Source organism: Tupaia chinensis, unplaced genomic scaffold, assembly GCF_000334495.1.
Source record: "Tupaia chinensis unplaced genomic scaffold, TupChi_1.0 Scaffold148723_1, whole genome shotgun sequence".
In the NCBI taxonomy this organism is placed as follows: domain Eukaryota; kingdom Metazoa; phylum Chordata; class Mammalia; order Scandentia; family Tupaiidae; genus Tupaia; species Tupaia belangeri.
This window is the reverse complement of record NW_006208570.1, coordinates 299,636-313,241: the sequence shown is the minus strand read 5'-3', so window position 1 is coordinate 313,241 and position 13,606 is coordinate 299,636. Positions and strand designations below refer to the sequence as shown.

The 13,606-nt window shown below is 39.4% G+C and overlaps 1 pseudogene; it reads left to right on the top strand.

Moving 5' to 3' along the window:
* The first annotated feature begins 11,997 nt into the window (after positions 1 to 11,997).
* Positions 11,998 to 13,201, top strand: LOC102490923 (heterogeneous nuclear ribonucleoprotein A3 pseudogene; annotated as a pseudogene).
* The last annotated feature ends 405 nt before the right edge of the window (positions 13,202 to 13,606 follow it).

Genomic DNA, 13,606 nt, shown 5'->3' with positions numbered 1-13,606 from the left:
AAAATATTAAAGATATAGTTTCACTTCCCAAATATTTTCTCCTACGAGATAGTGAAATCTTTTGATTGTGGGTTGGACAATCTGTCATGTTGTGAGAGAGGGAGAAGGTGGAGGGACCAGAATTTAAATATTAGACATTTTATAGTTTCCAAAAGAGAATAGCAAAAATGATCAGCTTTGTCATAGTTTCCATTTTTAAAATGCAGTTATACAGATGTAGCCACATTGCCCACTCTTCATCATCTTCATATTTTTATTACTAAAATAGAACTTCTGAAATTGTAATTAAGGAATTTTTTTTAAAGAAAGAGATCTTTGCTATAGGATACATGAGAGACAAAGAGAGACAGAGAGAAAGAAAGCAAGAAATCCCCCTCCCCCACCAGGGAAGATGACCACACTGCAATCCCTTCTCCTCCATTCTCCCCTCAGAATTTTGGGCACGTATGCATGTATGCCCAGCATGAGTTTTAAGCCGCTGGGTCCGAGACTTGAACCATGGTTGACTAGATAGGAGTCTATCAACATAACCATTATGCCATCTGCTGGTGCCGTAACTGAGGGATTTTTAGAACTTGCCAGAAGACATGTGTGCTCGATGGAGAGAGACTGAGACAGACAGAGAGACAGAGAAGGGAGAAAATAAGAAAGCATCCTCTATAGGGTCCCTTCTCCATCTCTCCCTCCTTTTAGGATTTTGGGCACACATACATGTTCCTGGGATGCTTTTCAATCCCCTGGGTCTGGGACTGTAATAGACTAGTGGGATCCTGCAGCCTCAATTACGAGGCCACAGGCTGGCCCAACGGAAAAAATATGTTAAAAATAGTATAATAAATGAAATGTCAATCATGCCGGGTACATGTGCATGTATGCCCAAAATTCCAAGAGGAGAATGGAGGAGAAGGGAGTGGCCGTCTCCTTTGGCGGATGGTTCCTTATTTTCCCTCTCTCTGTCTCTCTTGGGTTAGCACATGTGCCCTACGGCAAAAACCTATAAAACAAAACAAAACAACCAACAACTAAGTAAACATAAATAAATAAATAAATGGAAAGTCACTGGGTTATCAGAACCTATTTCTGTGTCATTGGTTTGTCACCTGAGGCATAGAAGTAAGTTTAACAATAACAAAAGTAGCAACAAGGACAAAAGTGAATGTGGTCTGAACTCCTATTCCTTGATTCTTCCTTGGCTTGTCAAGCAAACAGAAACAGAAATTCCCCCTCTGCTTATAAAAAGCAAGGGTTTGCTCACTTCCTCACAGCAGGAACTTGACTAGAGAAGGCACATGCGGAATTGAGGGTCTTCATCTTTGGGGGGTCCTCAGGTTTTAGTCCCTCACACAGGCTCACGTGGCAGTTGTTAGTCTGACTAATTCCTGGGCATACACTTTCCCTAACTCCACTTCTGATCATATTTTATTGATTATGAACTTTAATGCACTCATATTCATTTTAATGTTTATTTGTTTTTAAAGAAAGCTTAGAGAATAATTTATAAGCTTTTAAAGAAACATCTGATAGGGTACTGAAGCATCGGTAAATATAAACAAAATCTGGGTTGTAGTATTTCAGGAGCATATAGATATGTGAATCAAGCAGATTTAGATCACAGGTTCCAGGAGGTGGTGGAGGGACATGGAGGGTTAGCTGGAGGGAGAGAGGGAGCACTTATTGAGAGCTTCCTCTGTGTCAGGTGCTGGGGTTGACGCTTGTAGACACATTACTCCATTTAGCAGCTTCTAAGTCTATTGTGTGTTGTTATAACAATCAGATTAGAACTTTAGGGGTCGATGTATTTTTTTTTTTTACATTGGATAGCACTGAGCTGAAAACTTGGAGCTTCTGCTCAGTTTGACTTTTCTGATTGGCCACAGAATTTTTTCATCCATTCAACTTATGATGCTCAATTGCCCAGCAAACTAAGGAAATAAGACCTTAAGGACCATGCAAGGGCCAGCTGGATATGTGGTGGTGAAGGCGCTGGATCTCACATGTCCAACTCCGCAGTTCAGGTCTCGGTCTCAGTTCTGCCAGCTTGAGAAACACTGGGTGCATGCACACATGTGCCCAAAATCCCTACAGGAGAATGGAGAAGGGATTGCAGCGTGGCCATTCTTCCTGAGGAGAAAGTAAGAAATCACTTTCCTTCTCTCTGTCTCTCTCTCTAGCGAGCATAGGTGCCCTATGGCAAAAATCTAAACAAAAACCCAAACTGTGGGAGCTGTCTTTGTAACCAGAGACATTTCAACAATGGCAGAGCCTCTTTATTATTTGGACCAAGGCACTTTCTCATCCTTTGCTTCTGCTTGGGCCTGAAGTTCCTCACTTGGAAATCAAAAAGACTTGACTCTACGTTTGCTCTTCCTTTCAGCTTCAGCGATCTGTGAATTTCATATTTGATTCTGCTGGTGCCAAATGTTTACAACTAAAAGGGGAAGGATAAACTAATTGTAAATAGAACTTGCCTCACTACAATCTCAGGGGATCAAGAGTAAGGATTCAAGTACTGTTTTTTTAGAGAGATTTTTGCTATAGGGCATGTGTGTTCACCAGAGAGACAGAGATAGAGAGAGAGAAAGTGAGAAATCACCCCCCCCCCCAGGGAGGATGGCCACGCCACAATCCCTTCTCCTCTCAGGATCTTGGGCACGCACGCACATTCACCCAGTGTGAGTTTTAAGCCATTGGGTTGGGTACTCGAACCACAGTTGACTACGCGTGAATCCAGCGATGTAACCATTATGCCATTTGCTGGTCCCAGGATTCAAGTATTTCTAACTCTGACAATCAGAAATGTATTCCTTCATGGCAATTATAAGATACACTGGATAACAAAAAAACTTTTTTGTTTGTTTGTTTTTTGCCATGATGCTTATAATACACATGGAAGTGAAAAGATCCCAAATCTCTGTCATCTTACTTACCAGTGGTTCTAACATTAAGTCTGTACGGATTGAGATTAAATCTTAGGGTTCAATTTTGACAGGTTGTGGGGTGCTTTGAAAAAGGAAACTCTTTGGGCTTAGTAAGATACTGGTAATATTACCTCCTTCAAAATGGTGTGCTGATGTTTAATCAATGTTCATAAATCTCTCCAAGATCCTCCAGTGATAATTGTGACATAAAGTATAAAGTATTATTCTTGGAATGGGGTAATTTTTTTCCAATTAAATCTCCTCTGAGCTATCACCTGGGTAGGAAACATTGTTATTACTTTGCAAATTACTTTGTACTTAGGGTTTCTCATGTTCCCTAACTATGAGCTGAAGTCCCATCAGAAGGAAGAGAATATTTGCAACATTGACTTTGATGGGACATTACAGTGAAGAACAGTATACTTTAGTGCTATTGCTAAGGGCAGGGCAGAAAGACCTAAATCTCTCTGAGGATGCATCTTAAGCAATGCCATTAACCATTCTAGTAGCAGCTATATAATTAATAACTGGACACAGCATGTCATTAATTTGAATGGGTTGGTAGGAGACTTTGAGTTTTAAGCTATAGGTCAAAGTGGTCTATGAGTCTGGCCTTAGTTTCTGGAGAGCAGAGTCTCAAAGTCAGTCAGTGATGTTTGCTTTGCTAAATGCAGCCAGCCCTTCAGAACAGATGCCAACACATGGAATTGATACCCAGTATATCCTGGCCAGCACTAGAAATTGCCTGTCATTTAAAGAATGGACCAGTGTAGGGACCAGCAGATGGCATAATGGTTTCATTGCTGGACTCCCATATAGTTGACCATGGTTTGAGTCCTAGACCCAGTGACTTAAAACTCACTCTCGGTGTGTGTGCTTACGTGCCCCAAATCCAGAGAGGAGAAAGGAAGAAAAGGGATTGCAGCATGGCCATCCCCCCTAGGGGTGATTTCTTGATTTTGTCCTTGTGTCTCTCTGGCAAGCACACATGCCCTATAGTGAAAACTTCTCTAAGAAAAAAAAAGGGCCAGTATAGATAATGCCATTTATTAATTTATTAATTAATATAAGCATTTATCCGATAAATTATCAATAACCGTGTGACAGGGTCTGGATTAAAGAAGACCTAGAGAGACATGGAAGAGTGAGAATCATGTGGAAATGTGAAATCAGTGATAATTATCTTTTTTTTTTCTTTTTTTTTTTTTTGGAGAGATTTTTTTTCGCTATAGGGCGTGTGCACTAGCCAGACAGACAGGGAGAGACATAGAGACAGAAAGTGAGAAATCACCCCCCAGGGGGGATAGTCACGCCACAATCCCTTCTCCTCCATTCTCCTCTCAGGATCTTGGGCACTCACGTACACGTGCCCGGCGTGAGTTTTAAGCCACCGGGTCTGGGATGCGAACCGCGGTCGACTACGTGGGAGTCCAGCAGCATAGCCATTATGCTAACTGCTGGCTCCCAGTGATAATTATCTTCATGGCCAGTTCCTGTGCAGAAATATCATTTTATGTTCATAAAATATCATTTTAACTGCTGATTTTATTGTAGAAGTTGTTCTAGAAAGCTATGTCACCACAATGAATGAAAATGACTTCTTACCCCCATCATAATCTAAAGCTGTGGTCAATTCAACAGGCATTTCAGGAATGTTTATTACATTCAAGAATAAAAGAGGCATTTGTGTTAATTAATATAGAAAATAAGAAAAAACAGTGATTCATTGCTTTGGCCACAAAATGATAAAGTTTGTACGGCAAGTAACATGAAAAAATTCCTTCCTTTTTACTGTGTGCAATTGTTGAGATACTAAGGAACATTTGCCCATTCCTTCTTTCCCCCTACGCCCTGCTGATCATGTCCAAATTGTAGTGATGATGAAAGATTGAGCAACCACATCAGGAAGTTAAAGAGTAGAATGGTAAGGGAAAAAAGTATAAAAGGAAAAGAAAAAAAAAATCTGTAATCTTGCCATCCAAACACAGCTCATAGCAAAATTTTTACACAATTACATGTTTTGTTTTCCATTGCATCATACCTTTTATCAAGTTATTACATAAGTTTTATAAATTTTTAATGTCTGCCTAATGTTATAAAACCTAGGTATGCCATAATATGTGCCCGTTATTTTTGAATATTTATTAAGAGTTTGTAAATTTGTTTTTACCATTGCAAATTAACCTGCATGGCATATTTTGTGATGTGTGTGTGTTGTTAGGTCTTCCTGCCCTGCCCTTAGCAAAAAATAAAATAAAAATAAAAATAAATAAATAAAACCTACTACATAGGTTTTTCTATTTTTTAGATAGTTATCTGGAAGTTAGAATGCCAGGTCTTTAAAGGATATTAAAATTTTTGTTTTTAAAGCTATTTGGGGGGCAGCTGATGGCCTGGTGAGTAAGGCAGCTTGATCCTCCATGACCAGCTGCATGGTTTGAGTCCAGGACTAGGCAACATGAAAAACACACCAGGCACTTGCATGTGTGTACCCAAAATTCCATAAAGAAGAAATGGAGGAGAAGGAATTACAGAGTGACCATTGTTCTCTCTGTCTCTCTCTGGCAAGTACACATGCCCTCTGGCAAAATTTTATAAAAGATCTCTCTCTCTTTCTGCCACATGATGTTACATTGAGAAGGTGACAATCTGAAAGTCATAACTAGATTCCTCACCAGAGCCCTGCTCTGTCATACCTTCATCTGGGACTAACCTGAAGAACTCTGAGAAAAACACTTCTGTTATTTAAGTCCTTCAGTTTATGGTGTTTTGTCAGTCTGAGCTGACTAATACAAGAATAATAAGAATTCAGCAAGGTTGCTTGATCCAATATCAATACTTAAAAATCAATTATGTTCCAAGTACTAGGAACAATTAGAGTGTAATTTAAAACATGCTACTTTGAATTTCAAAAACATGGCTCAGCAGTAGTGGCACAGGCAGTGGGGCACTGCTGAGTAATGTTGGAGACCACTTGGGAAGATTCTTGGCTTGCATCCTGGGATTACCTCAACACACTGAGCTTCCTCTTGGTGTACCTATGGTTCTCAGTGGCTACAGGCCTGGAGAAGGATCTCAGTGGGAAGACCCTGTTGAGGATCCCCCTTCATGAAGGAAATAAATAAACTTTAAGTATCAACATCATAATATGATTAGACATAAATCTGACAAAAGACAAGTATGATCTTTATGGCAAAAAAGTGCATATTTTCTTTCTTTTCTTTTTCAGTTTTTTGCTATAGGGTGGGTGTGCTTGCCAGAGAGAAAGAGAGAGAGGGAAAGTGAGAAACCACTGCCTTGAAGGAGATGGCCATGCCACAATACCTTCTCCTCCATTCTCCTCTAAGGATTTTGAGCATACATTCACACACTCCTGGTGTGATTTTCAAACTATCAGGTCCTGTACTCGAACTGAATAGTTGGCCATGTGGGATATAGCCACCTTAACTTCCATGCCACCTGCTGTCCCGAAAAAATATATTTTCTTAAACACAAACGAAAATGTAAAAAGTGGTACTATAGAAAATTGATGTGGGTTAAAGTACTTAATTCATAAACTATATTTTTTCCTCTGAGGTAAGAAGGTAGCTAAGATTATTTCAAGAAGAATAAAAAGGTAGGGGATTGGTTGTACTAAATTTTTTTGTTTTGAAATAATTACTTATTTAATTTTATTATCATTATTATTATTTTAATTTGCTATAGGGTATGTGCATTCAGAGAGAGAGAGTGAGAGAGAGAGATAGCAAGCCATCAAGTCCAGGACTTGAACCGCAGTCGACCATGTGCGAGTTCACACCTTAACCACCATGCCATCTACTGTCCAGGCTGTACTAAATTTTGAACTTCATTCTAAAGATACAGTAATTAACAGTATGATAATAGCAGAAGGATAGACAGACCGTTAGACAATACCAAGCAGACCATTTATAGAAGCCTGATATAGCACTAGAAAAGCATGACTTAGTGTGAAAGAATGGACATTCAAAAGAACTGAGACAATGAATTCTACATATGAGAAAGTATACAATTATCTCATCTTATACCACTCCCAGAAATAATGGAGTTAAAATAAAATCAGAAAACACTTAGCAGATTATATAGGAGAGTTTCTTTATGATTTATGAATAGAAAAATATTTCTTACATAAACTCTAAAGGCAGAAACTGTAATATATAGATAGATAGATGATAGATAGATAGATAAAAGTGATACAACTACAGGTGGCTCCTTTCAGGGACTAGGACAACTGAAAAATTTCTGCCCAGATTTCATCCTCCTGACCCCAAGATCTAGGCAGGACAGGCCAATCACAAGCCATCTACATTTGGGCTCTGAGAGGCACCTTTCAGGGACTAGGACAACTGAAGATTATCTGCCCAGACTTCACTCTTCTGACTCCGAGATCTGGCCAGGTACAGCACCCTCTATATTCTGTCTCTTTCCTTCTATTTCACTCTTTTTTTTTCTTAGATTTTAAACTTCTTAGCTCTCTGACTCTTTCATCTTGCTAATGCTCACATTTCTTCCCTCCCACATGGGATAGGCCAATCACCCCAAGACCCCAAGATCTAGCCAGGTACAACACTCTCTGTATTTTCTCTGTCTCGCTATCTTTCTTTATTATCATTATTTTTAAATTTCAAAACTTCTTAGCTCTCTGACTCTTTTATCTTGCTAATCCTCACCTTTCCCCCCTCCCATATAAGACAGGCCAATCACAAGCCATCCACATTTGAGCTCTGAGTGGCCCCTTTCAGGGACTAGGACAACTGAAGATTTTCTGCCCAGACTTTATCCTTCTGACCCCAAGATCTAGCCAGGACTGACTAACCACAAGCCATTGACCTCTGAGCGGCTTCTTCAAGGGACTAAGATAACTGAAAAATTTCTGCCCATACTTCACCCTCCTGAGCCCAGGATCTAGCCAAGTACAACACTCTTTCCCATTTTTCTCACTTTTCTGCTCAGCCTCCACACATTAAGTTTCTAGACAGGTCTAGGTGCACAGTAGCTGAATAGCTGAATACTTTTAGGGTGACAGTAATCCTTAATTCCCCTAAAATCTGCTGTATACAGGGAGAAAAATGGTACTGCAGAGAAATTACAGGGCATCTCCTTCTACATGTCTCTGAATGCTCAGATTTAACTTCAAAAATTAGGGAAAAAACATATACAATCCATCAGATGACAAGAAACCACTGGAGAGGCACAAATAATATGAGAAGCCAAGAAAATATCTCTCTCCCAAGGGAAAAGAATAACTCCTCATCCTCCACAGACAATACAATGGAACTCATGTAAATGTCAGATAAAGAATTTAGAATATTTATAGTGACAAAGCTAACAGAGGTCAAAGAGAAGAGAGACAAAGAACTCCAGAAGATGCAGGAGAAAAGAGACGACGAGTTCCAGGCGGTGAGGAAGTTCTTGTACGACCTGAAAGAGGAAATACATACCATAAATAAAAATCAAACGGAATTGTTAGAGATGAAGGCTGTAATATGGGAAATAAAAACCTCCCTTGAAAGTATTAAAAACAGATTATATCATGCAGAAGATCAAATCTCAGATGTAGAAGACAGAACCTCCGACCTAAAAAAAATTCACCAAAGAGACTGAGAAAATAACTGAAAAGAAATAGAATAATATACAAATAATATTAGATACCATTAAATATCCAAACATCCAGATAATCGATATCCCAGAAGGTAAAGAAACTACGGGCACTGATAATCTATTCCATGAAATCCTGCAAGAAAACTTTCCAAACCTAGAGAAGCATTCAAATTTCCAGACCCAAGAAATACAAAGGACTCCAAATAGATTCACCCCAAGAAGATCTTCTCCAAGGCACATTATAGCCGGATTGACCAAAACCACAGACAGAGACAAGATACTAAGATTGGCAAGAGAGAAATGACAAGTTACTTTCAAAGGATATCCCATCAGGCTAACATTGGACCTCTCATCAGAAACAATGTGAGCAAGGAAAGAATGGGAAAAATATATTCAAAGTGTTAAGTGAAAAGCAATTTCAGTCAAGAATGCTATACACAGCAAGGTTATCCTTCATGTGGAATGAAAAGACAAAAACATTCTCAGATAAACAAAACCTGAAAGAATTTACCAACACCAGATCAGCTCTCCAAGAAGTTCTGAAGGAAGTGCTATACCAGGAAAGTTAAAGTCAGATACACAGAAATAAGAGTACAAAAACCAACCAGGATGGGACCAGCAGTTGGCGTAATGGCTATGGCGCTGGACTCCCATGTAGTCGACTGTAGTTCAAGTCCCCGACCTGGTGGCTTAAACTGACGCCAGGCAAGTGTGCGTGTGTGCCCAAGATCCGGAGGGGAGAATGGAGGAGAAGGGATTGTGGTGTGGCCATTCCCCTGGGGGGTGATTTCTCACTTTCTGTCTCTCTGTCTCTCTGTGTCTTTCTGGCGAGCGCATGCACCCTATAGCAAAACCTCTCCAAAAAAAAAAAAAAATTAGATTAATTAAGAATCAATAAAATGTGGAAAAAAAAAAAAAACACGGAAAGCAACCATAGATACCAGAGACTGTGAGAGGAGAATGGGAAATGGCAGAGGATGAGAGGTAAAGAATCAAGGAGGGGGAAAAAAAGAAGCAAAATATATAAGAAACAAGAAATGGAAAATTATTTGTCGATGATAATGTGTATGGGAATATCCTTCTCTGAGCCAATATACAGTGTATTCTGGATGGAAAATCTCATTTCGTATACTGTAATGATGTACAGTGAATGATTATAAATAGATAAAGTTAAAATAAACAAGTTAAAAAAAAAAAAACTGATGCACCTAAAAAAACTATGCAGCAAGAGGTATCATAAGCAGAGTGAAAAGACTAACTATGTCTGCTAAAAAGTATTTGCAACATGTAAAGCTACCAAAGAATTAACAGTGTTTGGACATGTAAAACACTTAACAAATCAATAAGTATGCATGTAGACAATCCAGCAAAAGCTGGGCAAAGTACATGAACAGTCAACTCACATGAAAGAAGCTTTAATAGAAAATAAATATATGGTTACTGAGTGTCAAACTAAAGGATTCAATAGCAAAAAAGTAAAAAGAACAAGTATAGACGTTGTAAGTTGCAAAGGGAGGGGTGGATAAATGGAATCAGGAGAAAAATAATTAATAAAAAAGAGAATTCTGGGACCATTAGGTGGCATAGTGGTTCAGGCACTGAATTTCCACACGGTTGACCATGGTTCAAGTACTGGACCTGGCAGTTTGAAACTCACACCAGGTGCATGTGCACCCAAAATCCCAAGAGGACAATGAAGGAGAAGGGATTGCAGCACAGCCATCTCCTGTGGGGGATGGTTTCTCATATTTTCCCTCTCTGTGTCTGTCTTTCTGATGAGTGCAGATACCCTATAGCAAAAATCTCTATTAAAAAAAAAGAGAGAGATGCTTGCATCCATGATCTGATTGCTATAAACTGTATACATGCTTTAAAATTCCACATTATACCCCACAAAAATGTACAATGATTCTATATGAACCAGAGATTACAATCAAATGAAGAAAAAAAGTAGAAAAGCAATATATAGGGACCAGCAGATGGTATAATGGTTATGTTGCTGGACTCCCATGTCCATGGTTCAAATCTCAGACCCAGTGGCTAAAAACTCACACTGGATGTGTGTATGTGCATGCCTCAAATCCTGAGAGGCGAATGGAGTAGAAGAGACTGAGGTGTGGCCACCTCCTCCACGCCCCCAGGGGTGATTTCTCACTTTTTGTCTCTCTGGTGAGTGCACATGCCCTACAGCAAAAATCTCTCACTCTAAAAAAAAAAAAAGAAAGAAATACAGAAAAGCAATATATGAAAATTAAAATGTAGTCAACCTGTCAGCAATCAAGAAAAGCACCAGTGAGATGTTATTTCTTTTCCATAATATTAGCAAAGATTAAAACCATTTGACAATACCAAGTGATAGAAAGGATGTGAACTAAAGAAAACTGATGCGCTCTTGAAAATATCTCAAATACATTCACAGTTTTAGAAAGGAATTTGGCAATATTGAATATATTCATAGAAGCACCTTTCTATGTGCCCAGAAGTTCTACTTACAAGTATTTTAGAAATATTTTGCATCACATATTAGGTGACACACGCAAAACTAATGTTTCTTGCAGCTTTGTTTGTAATAGTGAACAAGTGGAATTAATCTAAATGACTATAAACAGGGGATTGCATAAATTGTGTTACAGTCATGCAATCTAGAGCTATTAAAATAAATAAACCAGAGCCATATTTATCAACAAGGATAAATCTTTTAGACAAAACTGGCTGAAAAAACAACAACAACAAAAAAAACCAACTTGCCAAGGAAGGACACATAGCATAAAATTTATATGAGTATTTAAAAGCATGGGTCAGCCCCTGAGCATGGCAGTTAAATGCTGTGCATAGAAAGTCGATCGTACATGGATGGCCGTTCAGGTCTCAGCCGTGGTAGCTTGATCATACACACGGTGTATGTATGTGTATGCCCTCAAATCCTGATGGGATGGAGGAATGGAGGAAAAAGGATTGCAGTGTAACCATGCGCCACTGGGAGGTTCTGTCTGTAGTGAGTACACTCAACCTCTAGCAATAAAAAAAAAAAAAAAGATGAAGAGAGAGAAAGAAAGACACATAAAACTATACTGTGTATACTATGGACACATATACCTACCAAAAAAACCCAAAAACAAAAAACCGGGAAAAACACTTGGGGCTTGGTAGGAGAGACATATGGGGTTCAACTGTATTTGTAATACAGTATTTTTTAAAATTATTTTTATTTAACTTTATTTATTATTATCACTTTTTAATTTGACCAGTGAGAGACAGAGAGAGAGAGAGAGAGAGAGAGAGAAAATGAGAAAGCAAGCTACCAGGTCTGGGACTCAAACCGTGGTCAGCCAGGCATGTGGGAATCCAGTCTCTAGACCACCATGCCACTTGCTGGGCCTGTAATACAGTATTTTACTTCATATTAAAAATGATTGATGGACATTGAACTTGGGTTGGAAGAGACAAGTCTGGTCTCAAAATGGAAGGTCCTGATCCAAAGGAACCAGAGCAGTTGAGAAAACTGTTCATTGGTGGCCTGAGCTTTGAAACTACAGATGATAGTTTAAGAGAACATTTCGAGAAACGGGGCACACTCACAGACTGTGTGGTAGTGAGAGACCCCCAAAGAAAACATTCCAGGGGCTTTGGTTTGTGACTTGCTCTTGTGTTGAAGAGGTAGAGGCAACAATGCGTGCTAGGCCACACAAAGTTGATGGAAATGTAGTGCAACCAAAGAGCTGTTTCTAGAGAGGATGTTGTAAAGCCTGGTGCCCATCTAACAGTGAAGAAAATTTTTGTTGGTGGTATTAAAGAAGATACAGAAGGCTATAATTTGAAAGACTACTTTAAAAAGTTTGGCAAGATTGAAACCCTAGAAGTTATGGAAGATCGACAGAGTGGGAAAAGAGGATTTGCTTTGGTAACTTTTGATGATCATGATACAGTTGAAAAAATTGCTTAGAAACACCACACTATTAATGGGCATAATTGTGAAGTGAAAAAGGCCCTTTCTAAACAAGAGATGTGGTCCGCTGGATCACAAAGAGGTCATGGAGGTAGATTTGGCTACTTCATGGGTCGTGGAGGAAACTTTGGAGATGGCAGTGATAATTTTGGTTGTGGTGGAAACTTTGGTGGAAGAGGAGACTATGGTGATGGAAGTGATGGCAGCAGAGGTAGCTATGGAGGAGGCAATGGTGGATATAATGAATTTGGAGGTGATGGTGGCACCTATGATGGTGGTCCTGATTATAGTAGTAGAGGTGGCTATGGTGGTGGTGGACTGGGATGTGGAAACCTAGGTGGTGGATACGGTGGAGGGTGTGATGGTTACAATGGAGGAGGAAATTTGGGCGGTGGTAACTACAATGGTGGTGGAAACTATAATGATTTTGGAAATTATACTGGACAACAGCAATCAAATTATGAACCCATGAAAGGGGGCAGTTTTGGTAGAAGAAGCTCGGGCAGTCCCTATGGTGGTGGTTATGGATCTGGTGGTAGAAGTGGTGGATATGGTAGCAGGAGGGTCTAAAAACAGCAGAAAAGGGCTACAGTTCTTAGCAGGAGAGAAAGCAAGGAGTTGTCAGGAAAGCTGCAGGTTACTTTGAGACAGTCGTCCCAAATGCATTAGAAGGAACTGTAAAAATCTGCCACAGGAGGAACAATGATCCATAGTCAGAAAAGTTACTGCAGCTTAAACAGGAAAACCTTCTTATTCAGAACTGTCAGAGCCACAGTTTGGAAAAAATGCAGCTATTGATTAATGCAATGTAGTGTCAATTAGATGTACATTCCTGAGGTCTTTTATCTGTTGTAGCTTTGTCTTTTTCTTTTCATTACATCAGGTATATTGCCCTGTAAATTGTGGTAATGGTACCAGGAATAAAAAATTAAGGAATTTTTAACTTTCCAAAAAAAAAAAAAAAAAAATCGATGGCCCAGTCATAATAGTACATGCTGGATATAGAGGCCATACAAGGACCCTGAGTTCGATTCCTGGCCCACCCTAACAAACATGCATGTACTTCCAGATTTGTGGGAGGCTGAGTCAGTTGGATGGTAAGGTTGGGGCTGTCATGGGCAGC